The sequence below is a fragment of the Acomys minous genome (assembly GCF_964271855.1).
Source record: "Acomys minous genome assembly, chromosome: 2".
Classification (NCBI taxonomy): domain Eukaryota; kingdom Metazoa; phylum Chordata; class Mammalia; order Rodentia; family Muridae; genus Acomys; species Acomys minous.
Window position 1 is genome coordinate 142,667,995 of NC_140484.1, and position 17,573 is coordinate 142,685,567.

Below are 17,573 nucleotides of genomic sequence, written 5' to 3' on the forward strand. Positions count from 1 at the left end.
GGCCAGGCAGTGTTGGCGCACACATTTAATCCCAGCACTTGGGAGGCAGAGGCAGGAACATCTCTGTGAGTTCCAGGCCAGCCTGGTCTACAAAGCGAGTCTAGGACAGGCAAGGCTACACAGAGAAACCCTGTCTTGAAAAACAAAAACAAAAAGAAGGTGGGGTAAGGCATGCTTGAGGAGGGCTGAGGTTGTTAGTGCCCTGGCAAGGTTAGGGAGGCATCTGAGAGAGATGAGAAAGAAGTCAACTGGGGCTGGAGAGATGGCTCAGTGGTTAAGAGCACCAGCTGCTCTTGCAAAGGACCTGGGTTCTGCTCCCAGTACCCATGTGGTGCCTCACAAGTACCTGTAACTCTAATTTCAGGGGATCTGACGTCCTCTTCTGACCTCCATGAGTCCCAGGCACACATGTGGCACAGGCAGAACACTCACAGACATAAAATAAAACAAGTACATCTAAACAGGAATTGTTCTTTTAAATAAATAAATAAATATATAAATATATAAATAAATAAATCTCAGCTACAGCACTTTGGAGGCTGAGGATCTTGGCATCAGGGCCACCCTGGAATACATAGCGAGATCCTGTCTTGAGGAAAAGAAAGGCAGGCCGGAGAGCTGGCCCAGTGGATACACAAACTTTCTGTCAAGCCCAGTGAGCTGAATTTGAATCCTGGGACTCACAGGGTGGAAGGAGAGAGCCAACTCCTGAAAGTTGTCTTCTGACCTGCACACACACGTGTGTGTGTGTGGTGTGTGTGTGTGTGTGTGTGTGTGTGTGTGTGTGTGTGTGCACTCTACACACAGACACGCTCAAATGAGATTTAGCTAGAGAAAGGGGGAGGGGAGAGGGAGAGAGAGAGAGAGAGAGAGAGAGAGAGAGAGAGAGAGAGAGAGAGAGAGAATAATCTCTGGGCCTTACAAGCCTCCTCACAGCGAGGCTGATAGCTTGTGTGGGTGCTAGGACAGCAACCCAGAGCGCTGGAAAGATTTCCAGGCTGGGTGAGCTCAGTACTCTGCAGGCATGAGATACAAGAAGCCCGCTTGCTCTCAGCCTGGGCTCCCTATTCCTGCCTCCAACTTACTCTGTAGACATTAGGCAAGACTTGAACCTCAAAGGAGTTTTCCAGGTGACTTTCCTGTTTGCTTGGAGATTAGCTCCCTGCCAGACAGAGAGTGCTCTGTCCTCAGCGCTTGACCCATGATCCCCTGTGAGAGCTTTTCTTAGAAAGTGTTTGCTTTCCCCTGGGGGCCCCTGCGATATCTCATCCCCACCCTGCATGGGCAGGCCAGGTTCTTTCCATGTCATCATGGGGCTCAGGTCAGTGCCAGGCTGTGTGGGCAGCTTCTCTTGGCTTCCACCTCTTCACATACTTCAGTGGGGACATGGGGGACAGCACATAACCTCTCAGTCCTTGGGAAGTAGGCTTTGGCTGATAGACCCCATGTAAATGTGGCTAAGGCCCTGCCTTAGTCAAACACACCTCAGTCAAGGCCACAGTGACCCACAAAGTCAGCTATGAACTTGTTCAAGGAACAGGAATTGTAGCCTCCTGCAGCCTGTAGTCTGTTTCTTTCTCATGTCATGCCTAACACTATCCTGTGCCGCAAAGGTAGTAGTGTCCCCCAAATTCACCAGGACACCCTAGCTCTTATGTCCAAGCTTCATGTCATGCCCCCTCCAAGCATTTGTCCCTTCACTTAGGGGTGAGCACACTGGTGGTCCAGCATTCTAAGGAGGATGTGCTCAGACACATACAAGTGTAGAAATGATTAGAATTTCATGCTGGGGAATCCGAGCTCTGGGAATTGACTGTGCAGATTCCTCATATTGTGTGGCAAGGGGCACAGCTGGGAAAAGGTGGGAAAGTACGGGCACCTTTTGCTTATACCTAATGATGCCACTGTTTAGAATGAAGCCTTTCTAACGCTTTTCCATAGTGATGCCTCTCCTGGGCCTTCAGACAGTTCCATACTTAAAAGAGCATTACTTACATTTGTTTTCATACAGTCTAAATTTGTAGAAAGGATGCAAAAAGAACTCAATGAATTCCCACTTGCTTTCTCTCTTTCTGCAAACACAAACATGCTTATAGCTGCAGTGACTTTTGCTGAGCCGTTAGAGAAGAAATTACAGACACCTACACCTCTGAATCTTTCAGTATGCACTCTTTCCCTCAGCTCCCCGTGTGTGTGTGTGTGTGTGTGTGTGTGTGTGTGTGTGTGTGTGTGTGTGCCTTAGTAAAGGGTTCTCAGGCTCATTTTAGGGTTTTGTTTGTGACAGGGTCTCTCATGGCCTGGAGCTTTAGCACATAGGCAGGTTAGCTAGCCCCAAAGCTTCCAGAGACCTGCCTGTCTCTGTCGCCCCTTGCTATGGCTAGAATTATAGCCAGGTCACCACACCTCACTTTTTGGGAGAAGGGATCTGAACTGAGGTCCTCACACTTTCCTGACTGAGTGATCTCGCAGCCCTAGTGTGCACTTCCTCCGGAGAAGGGCTTTTGCTCTCCCAACCAGAACACAAAATGATTAAAGTGAGGACATTGGGCTATGAGAGAAAGGAACCATTGTGCACTGTAGATTCTGATTTTGGTCAGCTTTCCCAATGATATGCTTTAGGAACTAAAAAGAATGTGGCATTTAGTTGTTAAATTTCCTTAAATTCTTAATTTACAACAGTGAAGAAAAGTCCCTGAAAAGAATCCATTTGGCTGAACAAACCCCCTGGAAGGAGCCTGCGTCTGCAGAGACTGATAGGTCGATTGGAATCCCGGTACTGTGGAGAGATTGGAATTTTGTAGGCTCAGAGGCTAATTACTTTGTCTCAGGCTATTTTTCGCTTCTGGAGCAGTCATTCCTCTCACTAACTCCCTATCTGAACTAACACTTTGTGATCATAAATAAAAGCCTTGTAGCCACTGTTAACTTAGCAGGACCAGCCTCCACCAATCCGAGGGCTAAGAACATCATCAGAGCACATCCCGGGGCTACAGAAATCTTCCCCCATCTCGATATATCTGGCTCTCTGGCTTGATTTAGGACTCTCTTTGTTTTGTAAAACTAGAAAAGCTTCATGAAACTGGGGGTAACTAAATCTGTGTTCCTGGGCCATGGTCACTCATAATGGCTCTAGAGTAAACTCTCTCTTCTTCCCTTTAAGATGAGGGCTGTGGTTTCTGTGGCAGCACACGCCTCTCTTGTAGCTCTTCGTCTTTTGATATTGGTCATTTACGGGGCACAGGCTACTGGTTTTGACAGTGTTCCTCAACTTGGCTTGTCTGATGTTTCCCCTTGATTAGATTCAGGTCATTTGGGACAGAATACTTCCGGAGGGAAGCTGTGTCCCAGGCACTTCTCACCAGGAGACCTATGATGTCACTTTGCCCTGTTATCAGATGTGTGCTGATTTACGTAGAATATTAAACCATTAAAACATCCTGCTATTATATGGTGTTTGGAAAGATGTTTTCCCCATTATGTGGCTTTTTTTTTTTTAAAGAATTGCTTTGTTTGAGCTGGAGAGATGGCTCAGTAGTTAAGAGACCCTGAGTTCATCTCCCAGCACCCATATGGTGGCTCACAACTGCCTATATAACTCCATGTAGGCTCACATACATACACATACTTTTAAAAAATATTTTAAAAAAAGAATTACTTAGTCTAACAGGCATATACTGTAAATACATATTGACTTCAATGTTTCCAGTAACTTATAAAATAATAAAAGTCAAGTCAGATGGATTTTAGCAATATATTTTCTCTAACCCACATTTCCAAAGTGCTATTATTTCATCATGCAATCAACACAAAATTATTAATGGGACATTTGAAAATCTATTTTGGCATTTCTACTTTTGCTATTTGTTTTTGAGGCAAGATCTCATGCAACTCAGACTGTCCTCTACTCACTCACCATGTGGCTGCCTCTACCACCTAAATGCTGTGATTACAGGCATGCACAATTACATTTGATCAACATGGTGCTGGGGATCAAACCCAGGACATCATGCGTGCTAAACAAACACTCTGTCAACTGAACTACATCTTCAGTCCCAAGGTGTTCAGTTTTCAAAAGCCCTGCGTGTATTGTATTGCTGTAGCTCCCCTCAGTTCAGGACAGCCAAGTGTCAGGTACTCATTAGACACATGTTGTCCACCATAATGAACAACTGTCTAACTTGGAACTTGCTTTTCAATGTCCTATTGCTGTACCATGGGTTTAACTAAACCTCCCCCGCACCCTTTAGAAGCTACAGTTCTTGTCAAATGTTTGTCTTTGCAAATAAGGATGTAGGGTGGAGTTTGTAGTTGAGTTAGCAAAGTTTATGGATGTTGTGCCTGTCTCAGATGGCAGCGTCTAAGACCACCAACGTCTAATAACCCCTGGTCATCACCGGGGGCCCGGCACGCTAGTCATCTGCTATCTTGACTTTGCAAGGAGCTGTGCACCTCTCCTGTGCCTGCTTCCTTCTCCTGGTCCCCCTAGCTCTGCTCTCTCCACTTCCCTATGCCCAGGATGCTGACTTGAGCCGACAGCATCCATCGCTTTCGTTGGCTCCAGCTTCCTGTTTGGTACTTTAAATGGCGAGGAGTGATGGGAAATGAGTGGATGGGGCGAGTGTAAGGTCAGGAAACGACTTTCCCGGGGTCTCTTGCATCTAAGTGGTTATGGGTTGGCTATGTCCCTCAGAGAGACCATAGCTCCTGTCACGGCTTTTCCTAGGCAATCCCTTCCAGGGCTTCCTGTACCAGATTTCGCCCTCTATGACTAGGGCAGATCACTGCTTCCAGAAGTTGTAGCCCCAGAGAGTGCTCCATACCTGAAGTGGTGTCCTCCTTTTCAAACTGCCCTTTTGTGCCAGTGGGAGCTGCTCATTGCTTCTGAGAGAGGAACTGAGCAGCACGGCCAGGCAAAACAAACAAACAAACAAACAAACAAAAACCTTGTACAAAAAAAAGAAAGCCAAGATTTACCAACAAACTTACCTCAGATCAAACCTATTTGAGAAAAACAGAAGGGAGGGGCTTGTGTTCATGTCTACAATCGTAGCACAAGGCCGGCCAGGGATTCATAGCAAGACTCTGTCTCAAAACACAAACAGAGCCCCAAACAATAACAGCACTGATGTGTTGTCGTTAAGTGAAAACAGGAGTCAGTGGTGTTTAGTGAGGTTTGAGTCTCTCCCAGCCAGACTCCTGTGATTCTTCTACACTTGCTGTTCCAGAGGAGGGCAGCTCCTTCCCCTCACCTCGAACCCCACACCCCATCCATCCCTACACCTCAGAAAATTTAGCAACCCAACTCTGACCTCACAACCCATAGCACTGAACAGATACATTTGAACAACTGCCATTTGCCTCAAGGACAGGGACAGAGTTCAGCCGGGGACATTCATTCCTTGCGTCGTACAAGTTTTCTGTCCTGGACACTGGTTGTTTTGTCTATGAGACAAAGGGAGGAAAGTACAGAGGCAGCAGCAGCAGCAGCAGCAGCAGCAGCAGCATGCTGCTCACTCAGGCTCAGAGACAGTCTCCAGACAACCTACTGTGTGCAGATAGGAAACAAGATGCTGGAAATACGTGGCACAAAAGCACCTTCAGAGTGAATTCTCGTCCTGCCGTGCATTCTTATGCTGGCCATTAGTGTGACTGTACTGTGCACCACGTGGGCTAGGAGAGCAAGTTTCATATTACCAGCTCGTATGATAAAAACAGATACCATCCATTGGTCATCCTAGTAACCATGTACTAAGAAGTAAGACAATAGCTTCTTTGGTGCGTTAAAGGAAAGCATTGTCTGCTTTACATGCTATGGATCATGCAATCATGGGGTGTCAGAGATTTTGACGTGAAAAGGTATCATTACTAGTGAGATGAGAAGCCTAGAGAGATGGCTCATCAGTTAAGAGCAAGTTCTGCTCATGCAGAGGACCAGAGTTCTGCTGTCAGCATCCACACCAGGCAGTTTACAATTCTAATTCTAGGGGATCTGGTGCCCTCTTCTGACCTCTGTGGGCGTGAACACTCACGTGCCAATGCATGCGCATACACACAGGCACACAGACACACACACATGTAACCATGGGCTTTTTGACCAGTGGCACAGTTACTGAAATGACAACTCTGAGACCTCATTACATATGAATAAGTAAGGCCATAAGCTTTGTCTCATCCCCTGACTAGCTCATAACCTATTTTACCCATTTATTCTGTTCTATGTGTGCTACACGGCTGGTTACCTCTCCTCAGTTTCATGCATGTCTTCCTCAGAGTATGAGGCAAATCTCTCCTCTGACTCTATTCCAGAGTTGTTCATCTCTCTCTCTCTCTCTCTCTCTCTCTCTCTCTCTCTCTCTCTCTCTCTCTCTCTCGTGTGTGTATGTCTGTAGGAACTCTCACTTATTTCCTGCCTCAGCTAATAGGTCATCAGCTTCTTATTGACAGATGATGCTTCCATACAGTACACAAAATATTTTCTCTCTATTTACCCATTTTAGTCCAATAAAGGTTTTTTCTTATTATAATAAACTATAAACAATAAGAACAATTATGAAAACTATCATTTAAGAATTACATTCACAACGTAGTTGTCAACTTAGGAGAAAGTACTCTAATATCTATCCTAGCTTGGTGAGTTCAGAGTTCTGCACTTAAATCATAGTTTGTATTTATCAAGCTAAAATAAATCTACTTAGCTCTAAAAATATCTTTTTAAAATATTTTCTTAAATCCTAAACAACTTAAGCATAATGTGAAACCATAACTATCTAGTCTGCAACCCCATCAGAGACTTGAGAAGGAATAAATGTCACCTGAGTAATCAGGAAGTGCAGAGCAAGCAGCTTCCAAAACTATAGAAATGACAGAATCAGCTGGCTTCTTGGATAATTACCCCAAATTCCTAAGCAATGTTGGGGCATCATTTCTGGGTGTGTGGTCCAGTGTATGACAGACTTTTCTGTGAAGCAGGAATTATGAAGGACTTCCTACCTTGTCTTGGCAAAACTTGGCAATCAATTTCTTCTGTGCCCTGCTTGTCCACAGCTTTGGATAGCATGCTGTCTGTAGTTGAAGCAAAGGCAGGTGTTTCCCAGTGGCTATCTTGCCGTGTTTGAAGCAAACTCCATATGGAGATTCTTTGATGGTCATCATCTTCTTAATGTAGGATGGGGATGCTGCCAGGAGCTGACAGATCTTACTGCCCCAAAAGCCTCATATTAAGTGAATATCTTAAATATCATATTCTGTGGATCTCTGAGGGTTTTGAAGACCATCTATTTATCTATAGAATATCTGGATAGGCAAATATTGCTCATGTCTAGCAATTTACTATCTCTTCAACCTAGGAAACTTATTTCTGTAATTAACTAAATTAGTATCTAACATGCTCATGAGGTTTTTTTGTCTGACTCCTAACTTGCATTTTTTAAAAATTATACTAAACAGTTTATAATTGTAGCTTTCAAAGGGACTAGAACTTCATATAGCATTTTAAATGAGTTCCATAGGTATAATACCTTATTCAAGAATTGAAACATATATACAATATGTGAATAAAAATGACTTTTAATTTGTATCAGTATATAATAATCTATATCAATGTGAAAATGTTTGAGACTAGTAATTGCTCTTTAAGAGTAGATTCAATAATCTATCCTTTTATCCTGTTATTCCTATATATTCCTATATCCCCTCATTTTTACTTTTTACCCTTTCTCCCCCTGCCCCCTTAACATTAGATAAAAGAGAAAAGAGTATAGAGGGAAGAAAACAAACAATAGAAGTCCCTGAGACTCAGATCCTATACCTTGCTTCCTCCCTGACCAAGACCAAGACATTTAACAATGTGCAACCAATCCCCTTTTAATGACGACAAGCATCCATCATCCACAGAATGACCAAAGCCACCCTCCTCGTTTTCTCTTAAAATTGCTTCCTGTTATTTTGGGGACAGTATTTTTCCTTTTGGGGGCACCCAAGAAAACTGAGATTATGGCCAAGTCTTAAGAGAGCTAGCTCTATCATTTGTTGTCCAGTCTGAGTGCTGTGAAAGTACAGGGCTTAATAAAGTTCTGATGGAAACAGTTTGTGATGCTGGACAACCTAGCTAGCCATATAGAAGTTTTTCTGGATGCATATTTTTGGAAAATAGCCATCGAGGCAGTCTGTGATTGGATCAAGCAGGATGCTGGAACAAGCATGTCTTAGTATCTCAGCATCTTTCAGGATGAATCCTGTCATGGCTGCTCCAACTTCATTGGTGCCTGTTTTTGTTTTTGTTTTGTTTTTTGTTCTGTAAATACATAAACATTACAGGTAATATACATTTTTCCATAAACACTTATATGGAATGTGCAGTGTGCACAATTTAGCTGAAAATGATTCTCTGTTCTCTGTTTGAGCAGGTGAGAGGCATCTGCCTTTCTTTATAAGCCAGTCTGGACTGTATAACCAAACTGTAATATAAATTTTTATCTATGCCATATGAAAGGGTGACATGATAAGTCCTGAGGACTCTGTAGCCAACAAGACTTGTTGGCTAAGCGTAGCTGAAGCCCTGACTGAAGACATTTTCATGTCTCGGCTAGTCTCAGGGCTGTTCCCATGTAGAGGGATCAGCAAATTATGTTACCTGTTTTGTTGGTCTTCTTGATTTCTTGATTCCTGTCTAAAGCCAAGAACACCAGGCGTCTCCCCCAGTCATATATAATTCTTACTAATCTGGATAGAATACACGTTTTTTTGTTTCCTGTTGAGAAAAGAGCACATTCCCTCCCCCAATGTAACACATTTCCCAACCTTCCATTTTGGAGTCAGGACATCCATAGGATGATCTAATTAGGCAGCACTTTCTAAATTCCAGTGTTTTTTTTTTATTGTTTTGTTTTTTTGTTTTTGTTTTTTAGCAGCTGTGTTGTCTGTCTCATTTGCATTTTAAAAATTTAAAGTCAATAAATCATTCTTTAATATATCTCTGGAGGCACCATATCCCCCTTCTCTTCTATTTGCATTTTCTTTAAAGTTCTGTTAAATTTCTCCATAATTGCTTGTCCTATAGGATTATAAAATACGTCTGTAACATTTTTGTCACAATGTGTACAATATTGTTGTACTTTATTGGATGAATACGTCAGGGCATCATCAGCTTTAGTCTGCAAAGGCATTTCCACGCTGGCCTTCATCTCGGATAAGTGTACCACTCAGAATCGCTCTTTTTAGGATTCAAGGAACAGGCCCACTGGAATGGCCAGTATGGGTCTATGGTATGGCACACCATCCTTTAGTTTTCCAAACTCTGTAAAATGAAACACGTAAGCTGTTGTATGGCATTGCTTTAGGGAGACATTGAACAGAATCTGTTATTTTCAGTTCAGTACATAAACCTTTATCTAGTAACTGATCCTTGACGATATAGATGCAACATCCAGTCTGACCATGTTGGTTCATAGCTGAAGCTTCTCTATCTAGTCTGTCAATGGGCTGCCATTGCCATTCTGTAATTTCCTTAATCCCTTGTAGGTTTCTCTTGTCCGGAACAACAGTCTTTGCTGTTGTAGGGTCCCAAATTAAATTCCTCTGAAGATTCTTTATTCTGATTTAAAGAATGCTCTAATCTCTGTTCTATGACCTTCATTTCTAGAACTTAATTTTTCAGTCTTTTTCTTAGTCTATTTTCTTCTGATATCTCTTAAAGAGGATATTGAACAATAATTTGTATGCTAATAAGTGAGGCAAAAATCATATGGGATCCAGATGTATTGTGTCATTGCAGTTTCCTTTTTTTTAACAGAAAATATTTTTCTTTTTAATCTCTAATTCTCTTCTTAAGGACTTCCCAAGTATCTTACCAAGCTGATTGATTTTTCAGCTTTTCCATGTGTCTCTCTGCCTTTAGCTATTAGCTCTGACCCCCTTGGGTTAGTCACTTTCTCTGACAAATTCTGGGCTCTTCTATTCAGCAGGGGATTTTGTTTGTTTGTTGGGGGGGCACTGCTTACCACTCAGAAGTGGGCACCATTTATAACCATGGGCTTTCCCACCTGCACCCTAGTTCTTGAAATAATGACTCTGAGAATTTATTATTTATGAATAAATGCCAAGGTCATAAGCTTTGTCTCATTCCCTGACTAGCTCATAACTTATTTTACCCATTTATTTTATTCTATGCGTGCCGTATGGCTGATTACCTCTCCTCAGTTTCTTATATCAGTCTTCCTCAACTTCTGGGTCAAATATCTCCTCTGACTCTATCCCAGAGTTCATCTCTCTCTCTCTCTCTCTCTCTCTCTCTCTCTCTCTCTCTGTGTGTGTGTGTGTGTGTCTGTCTGTCTGTCTGTCTGTCTCCTCTGTGTGTGTGTCTGTCTGTCTCTGTCTGTCTCTGTATCTCTCTCTCTCTTTGTGTCTCTCTCTCTGTCTCTCTGTCTCTCTGTCTCTGTCTCTGTCCCTCTCTCTCTCTCTCTCTCTCTCTCTCTCTCTCTCTCTCTCTCTCTCCCTTCCAGAACTCCCACTTCTTAGTTCCTGCCTCCGCTAATAGGCCATCCAGTTTTTATTGACAAGAGATGCTTCCATACAGTATACAAGAGATTCTTTCTACACACAGGCACACATATACAAATAAAAACTAAAATAAATCTTCTTAAAATAAAAAAAAAAGAATGTGGTGGGCTTTTCAAGATATAGAAAACCTTATACAGCACCGAATTTGGATTTAGCAAGACCTTTAGTAAAACATTTGCTAAGATGCTGAGGACAAGTAGGAGCAAGGAGGGGTGCTAAGAAAGAGTACTTGAAGCAGGAGGAAGAATGATGACTGTGATGGTTTGAGTAAGACTGGTCCTTATCACAGTTTGAATGAAAATGGCCCCCATGGGTCCACAAGGAGTGGCACTACTGGGAGATGTCGCTTTGTCGTAGCTGTAGATTTGTTGGAGTAAGTATGGACTTGTTGGAGAAAGTATGTCACCGGGGATAGGCTTTGAGGTTTCAGATGCTCAAGACAGGCTCAGTGTCACTCTCTCTTCCTGCTGCCTGAGGATCTGGATATAGAACTCCAAGCTACTCCTCCAGCGCTGTGCCTGCCTGTGTGTCGCCATGCTTCCTGCCATGACAGTAATGGACCAAACCTCTGAACTGTCAGCCAGCACCAATGAAACGTTTTCCTTTATAAGAGGTGTCATGGTCACTGGGCCTCTTCACAGCAATAAGAACTCTAACTAGGGCAGCCCCCATAGGCTCATATGTTTGAGTGCTTGGCCTATAGTGGGTGGAACTGTTTGGGAAGGACTAAGAGGTGTGGTCTTGTTAAAGCAAACGGGTCACTGGAGGACGGACTTTGAGGTTTCAAAAGACTTGTGTAAGTCTCAAGGCACCTTCTCTCGCCCCCACACCCCATCCTCTGCCTCCTCTGTGGCAGATCAAGATGTGAGGTCTCAGCTGCTTCAGTCAACACGCCTGCTGCCTGTAGCCATACAGGTCTGCCACAATGGGCCCTCAACCCTCTGAAACCGTAAGCTCAACGGACCACTTTCTTTCTATAAGTTGGTTCGGTCATGGTCTTTTATCACAGCAATAGAAAAGTAACAAAGACAGTGAACAATGACTGTGGCTGAAGGTCCCAAGGAGGAAACTTCAAGTGTTTGAACAGCTGAGGACCAGAGTGGCAAGGCAATCACAGCAAGAGTATTGTCACAGCCAGGTTGGAAGGAGCCTCGTGAGCTGATTCATGAGTTTACAGTTTTCCTAAAAAATTATAAAGTACATTCATACACATTACATGTCTCCCCAAACTTGAGACACTGAGTCAGAAGGATTGCTATGAATTCTAAACCAGTCTAGGGTATATAATAAGTACAAAGTCAACCAGAGAACATAAGAGGATTTTAAAAATGAGGAAAAAAATCTCTTAAAATGTAAAAAGTATTCTAATTTTAGGGAACATGAATGAAACCAAAAGTGCTACAGAGAACTGAGCCAGACCCTCCAACATCCCTAAAACCCTAAGATAAGATGGCAGATATTAAGGACCAAGGAAAAGAGCATTAGTGAGTAGAACATAAGCAGCCCCATAGTGGGAGGAAGGCAAGGAGAAGATGATGGGCTCAGATAAGATAAAAGCAAAACTCTACACGTGGAGGTGAAATCAGAATAGATGGAAAAAGGAGCTGGCGAACCCCAGACATGTGGAGGATGACCTTCCTGATCCTCCGTGTCCGTCTCCCAAGTGCTGGGATTATGGGTATGTGCCATCACAGCTGGCACATGGAGGGCTCCATCTTGATAAAAAAAACCAACACAATCTCCTTAGGTCCCCAAGCCAGAGTTACCCAGAGCATCTTCTTAGATAAGGTTAATAGCGTCCAGAGACACCAATCCCAAGGCTTGGACCTGCTGATGTCACTGCTCTTCTCCACTCCCCCTCAACTTTTGTTTTCTGTGCTGCAGAGGAGCCTTCCTGACCACCACCACCCCTGCCCGTCCCCACGCCCCCGCCCCCCATCAAGCTACAGCCCACCCTTTCAGAAATTCAGATACCCTCCACACTGCTCTCTCTTGCCACCTTCAGCCATCTTTTTCAGCTTTACTATGACATTGGAGTCTTCAGAATAGCTCAGAAGATTCTCTCCAGCCTCTCAGCCTGTTCCAGCCTTGGCTCCTCCATGATAAAGTTATTGGAGTTTCCTGGACATATCACATTGGCATCCCCTTAGTGTGTTTGCAAACATTGCTACTTTCTTTCTTTTTCTAGAATGTTCTCTGTCCTGTTTCATCCTACTATCACCTCTTTTGCCCTCAAAACCCAGCCAGGAGCTGGCAGGATGGCTCAGTGTGTAAAAGCACTCGCAGAACAAGCCAAACAACTTGAATTTGATGTCTGGAGCCAGAAATGGAAAGAGAGCACTGACTCCTCCAAGTTGTTTCTGACCTCTACACATGCACATGTGGTGTACATACACTCACATGCACATGTGCACACATACTGGCCTCCACACATTCACATGTGGTGTACATACACTCACATGCACATGTGCACACATATTGGCATCCACACATGCACATATGGGTATACATGCACACTTGCACACACACTGACCTTCAAACATACACTTGTGGTGTACATACACTCACATGCACTCACATATGCTCACATGCACATGTGGGTATACATGCACACTTGCACACACACTGACCTTCAAACATACACTTGTGGTGTACATACACTCACATGCACTCACATATGCTCACATGCACATGTGGGTATACATGCACTCACATGCACACTTGCACACACACTGACTCCCACACATGCACATGTAGTGTACATACACTCACGTGCACATGTGCACACATACTGGCCTCCACACATGCATATGTGGGTATACATGCACTCACATGCACACTTGCACATACACTGACGCACTGACCTCCACACATACACATGTGGTGTACATACACTCACATGCACTCACAATATACTCACATGCACATGTGGTGTACATACACTTACATGCACACATTCACACACAGAGATTTAAAAACGACAACAGCCACCCCTCACTTGGAGCAGGACTGTTTTAGTGGCACTTCTCTTGCTGTCTTGCTTGGGTCTCTGCTCCAGGAAAAGCCCACAGCTACCTGCAAAGGGAATTTGGACCTAAATGTAAAACCAGATTGACTGTCTGTGATGTGCCAAGAATTGTGCTGGGGCATGGCGCTTATATAGTTTCTCTTGAATTGTGGCAGGTGAGGAAAGGGAAAGGCAGTCGTCATCAGAGCAATGGTGTGTGGGGGGGGCAGGGGGGAGCGGGGCTGGGGTGGGGGGGAGGCTTTGGTAAGTCTGCGTTAGGAGGGGAAGGAGACACTGGGGGAGCCATTGCAGAAAGTTCATGTTCTCTGCTAACTGTGTTGCGTGTGCACTGTTTCCACACTTCTTCCTCTGTGTGGAAGCATCGCTCCCCGTCAGAAACACCGTCAGCTGCTCTTCTCACTTAGGCTCCTGGTTCTAAGGTGGGGTCCACCACGGTGGGAGGTTACAGTGGCAGGAGCGTGAGGCATCTGGTCAGTGCGCCTGAACTCAGGGAGCAGAGAGAGGACCCAGGACCTCAGGACCCAGCGCATGGGCCTTCCCACTTGAGTTAACTCTGTCTAGACACTGTCTCCCAGGTAACTGAGAGCTGGGATTGAATTGTCAGTCAGTATCAGCTATCACAGCGGCAATGACTCATACTCACACAGGAGAGCAGGATTCATACTCTGGATGAAACGCCCAGACATTCCTTTATAAGATTTACAAGAAGGTTGAAGATGTTCCTCCAACATTATAGGGAGCTTTGGGTGACTGTTCAGGCAGCAAACTGTCATTTTTTTTATTTTTATTTTTTTCATTTTGGAATCTGCTAACCTGCACTTCTGGTTTACTCAGGTAATTAAATTTTACTCCTTCTCAAGTCTCTGATGGGATTGAAAACCAAATAGTTGAGTCTTACAATTAAGCTTAGTTGGTTAGGGGTTAAAATGTTTTTAGGTCTAGATAGATGTTTGATAGATGTGATAGACATTAATTTTCATTCAGAATTTTAGACTCATCAAGATAGAAAAGATCTTTTCCTCAAGTTTGCCAAACACAAACAGCCAAATCACTATGAATGTAACATTTATATAATTCCTGATTGTTTCGTGGTTCTTCATGCTGTATGTAGCTTATTTCATTTATGTGTAATAATATAAATGTATATGTAAAAAGAAATATAATTTAAAAATTATTACTCAAAAGAAAGAAAGAAAGAAGGAAGAAAGGAAAGAAAGAAAGCAAAGAAAACAAACCTCTAGCAGACACAAAGGAGGCAGGTGCCCTGTAGCCACAAGTCAATGGCTGGCCTCAATTGTTTTTATTTGGGGGGGGGTTAAAGAGTTGTTTTCATTGTTTTTAATTCTCTCTCCCTCTCCCTCCTTTTCTCCCTTCTCTCCTCTCTCTCTCTCTCTCTCTCTCTCTCTCTCTCTCTCTCTCTCTCTCTCTCTCTCTCTCTCTCTCTGTACAGGTGCCTGAGGAGTCCAGAAGTCTTGGGTCATCCTGAGCTGGAGTTACAGCCATTGTAAGCTCTCTGACACAGATGTTGGGAATAGAACTCGGGTCTTCTGGAAGAGCAACAAATGTTCTTAACACTGAGCCGTCTCTCCAGCTCCACCTTAATCTGTTATTTGAAAGTACTATTTTATACCTGAGGCTAATCTCCAACTTGAATTCCTCTTCCCTCAGTTTCCCAAGTTGGCCTCAATCTAAAACTATGACCTGAAATGTAAATTATAAAATCATGGAAGGGGACTGTTCCCTGGTAGCCAAACATTGCTTATCCTGTTTGCTGTGGTTGTGTTTATAATGCCTTATAAATAACTGGGTCAAGTTCACCCAGAGATCAGCATGAGAATATTATGCCATTTTTTTTTTTTTTTTTGCATGAGATAGGGACTTGTTTTCCAAGTGAGGAAAGGTCACTAGCATTCTTGTGCTAGGACTCATCTTTCATGGTCAAAGTCAAAGCCAAGACACTTGCAGAGGACCCGGCCTAGAATACCAGCAGCCTCTGGAACAAAGCTTGGAGTGCACATCCCCCCACCCCCCCTCCCCGGGGCACTGCCATCTGTCCAGCCACCACAACACACTTGTTAGGATACAATGCAAGCCATTTCCTCTTGGTGTAACTTGCAAGGCAGCTTTCCCTTTCATGGCTGGGGAGGGAGGCCAGCAAACAGAGCTTTCTTCGGCAGCCTCTTACCTCACAAAAGACTCTCTTCCTGGAGTACCTCAGAGGAACTCATGAAACCTGAGGAGATTGCATGTCTGTCCCTAACGAGGCACAGAACAAGAGAGGCGCACAATAGAAGTGGAAGATGAAACCACCGGCCTTTCCAGCTTCAGGGTTGGTTGTCAGCAGGGCCTGCAAACCTTACCAGAAGGCAGGCTCTCCTCTAGCTTGCAGCTTTTCTAACATCTGCCCTTTTCACTGTGGAGTGTGGATATTTAAACAACTTGCCCTCCTCCAGGTAGAGGCTGCTCCTCAAAGGTTACCAGCTGCCTTCATTGTGTTGGAGTTTTTCCAATATGTAGGCTTTGCCCTTCCCTCGTTGTTAGCTGAAGGATTTGCAAGACTTGTCTATAAAGATTCTACACAGTGAATAGATTCTGTCTTCTGGACACATTGCCCCTGGTGGTCAGTTCTGCTGCCCTGGCCACAGCAGCCGTGAGTAGCGCACGTGAGTTGCCATGGCTGGTCCAACAATGCTTCATACAGTCAACAAACAACCCCAATGGAGACATGCCTTGTCCATCTCAGCTTTCCCCTTCCCAGACTCCTTTGCATTTAGTGGGAAGTGGGAGTGGTCATGGCCAACAAGCCAGCACCAGTGTGCTGAGGTGTGGGGGAGGGGCTCTCTAGGCCCTGACACCTGTCAGCTCCTTTATTGTTGTACATGAGTATACTCTTTTTGTTGTTGTTGTTTTGGTTTTTTTTGGTTTTTTTTTTTCGAGACAGGGTCTCTCTGTGTTAGCCTTGGCTGTCCTGGACTCACTTTGTAGACCACGCTGGCCTCGAACTCACAGCGATCCGCCTGCCTCTGCCTCCCGAGTGCTGGGATTAAAGGCGTGTGCCACCACACCCGGCTATGAGTATACTCTTAGTGGGTATAAAAAAACAAAAACAAAAACAAAAACAAAAACAAAAACAAAAAAAAAACCAACTACATGGGACACTATGAAACGGGTATTTTTGTACTTTTATTGATTTTTTTTGTGAATTTCACATCACGCACCCAATTCCATTCATTTCCCTGTCCCTCTGTATCCACTTTATATGCTTGCAACTTCCCTCCAAAAGAAAACAAAAAATAAAAACAAACAAAAATCTCACCATGGAAGCTACAGTGTGTCACTGAGACGGGATGAGAAGAGAGGAACCCGAGAAGAGCAGGCCTTTGCCTGTGAGGTCATTCCCTACCCTCTCAGGTTTGTGCAGTGAAGATAAACTCATTTAACAGTTGCATCAACAGTGTTCTTAATATTCTAATCATCTTAGTTAATCCTAATGACTTTACATCTTATTTCCCTCTTCTTTACATTCACCCGACGCGATTCTGGCATCCTGTAATTATACTCTTGATATTTCTTTAAATCAATTCAGATGAGCAGTCATTGGATTGCTGTGTTGACTTTTACTCTAGCTAAGAGTCCCTGCCCATTATCAAAGGGACTCAAAATGCTGGCATTGGTCGGCATAACTGCTGTGGCTAGAGCCACGGTGTCACCTTGCTTTGCGCCCTGTTTTCCTGTTTACTTTATTATACTTCTATTATTTTCTTTGCTCTCATCTTTTGATGCGATTTGGAAGCAAGACTTCTGTTTTGGTTGCACCAGGCCTAACTAAATTATAAACGACTTCTGAAATTCCAATGCACCAGCCAGGATTCAGTCAGGAAGCCGAGTGTCAAATTATTCCAAGACTGACAGATTTAGTATAGGAACTGGGGCTTGCACACACTGGGGAAAGGCAGCGTTGACGAGGTCACCAAATGCATCATCTTCA

General features: G+C 43.9%; 1 long non-coding RNA gene across 1 annotated transcript in view; it reads left to right on the top strand.

The window, feature by feature from the left end:
• Positions 1–15,337, top strand: part of LOC311592513 — a 29,667-nt gene extending 14,330 nt beyond the window's left edge. Inside the window, exon 3 of the long non-coding RNA XR_014777431.1 lies at positions 15,036–15,337. This is a non-coding gene — a long non-coding RNA (uncharacterized lncRNA). The remainder of the gene's footprint in view (positions 1–15,035) is intronic.
• The last annotated feature ends 2,236 nt before the right edge of the window (positions 15,338–17,573 follow it).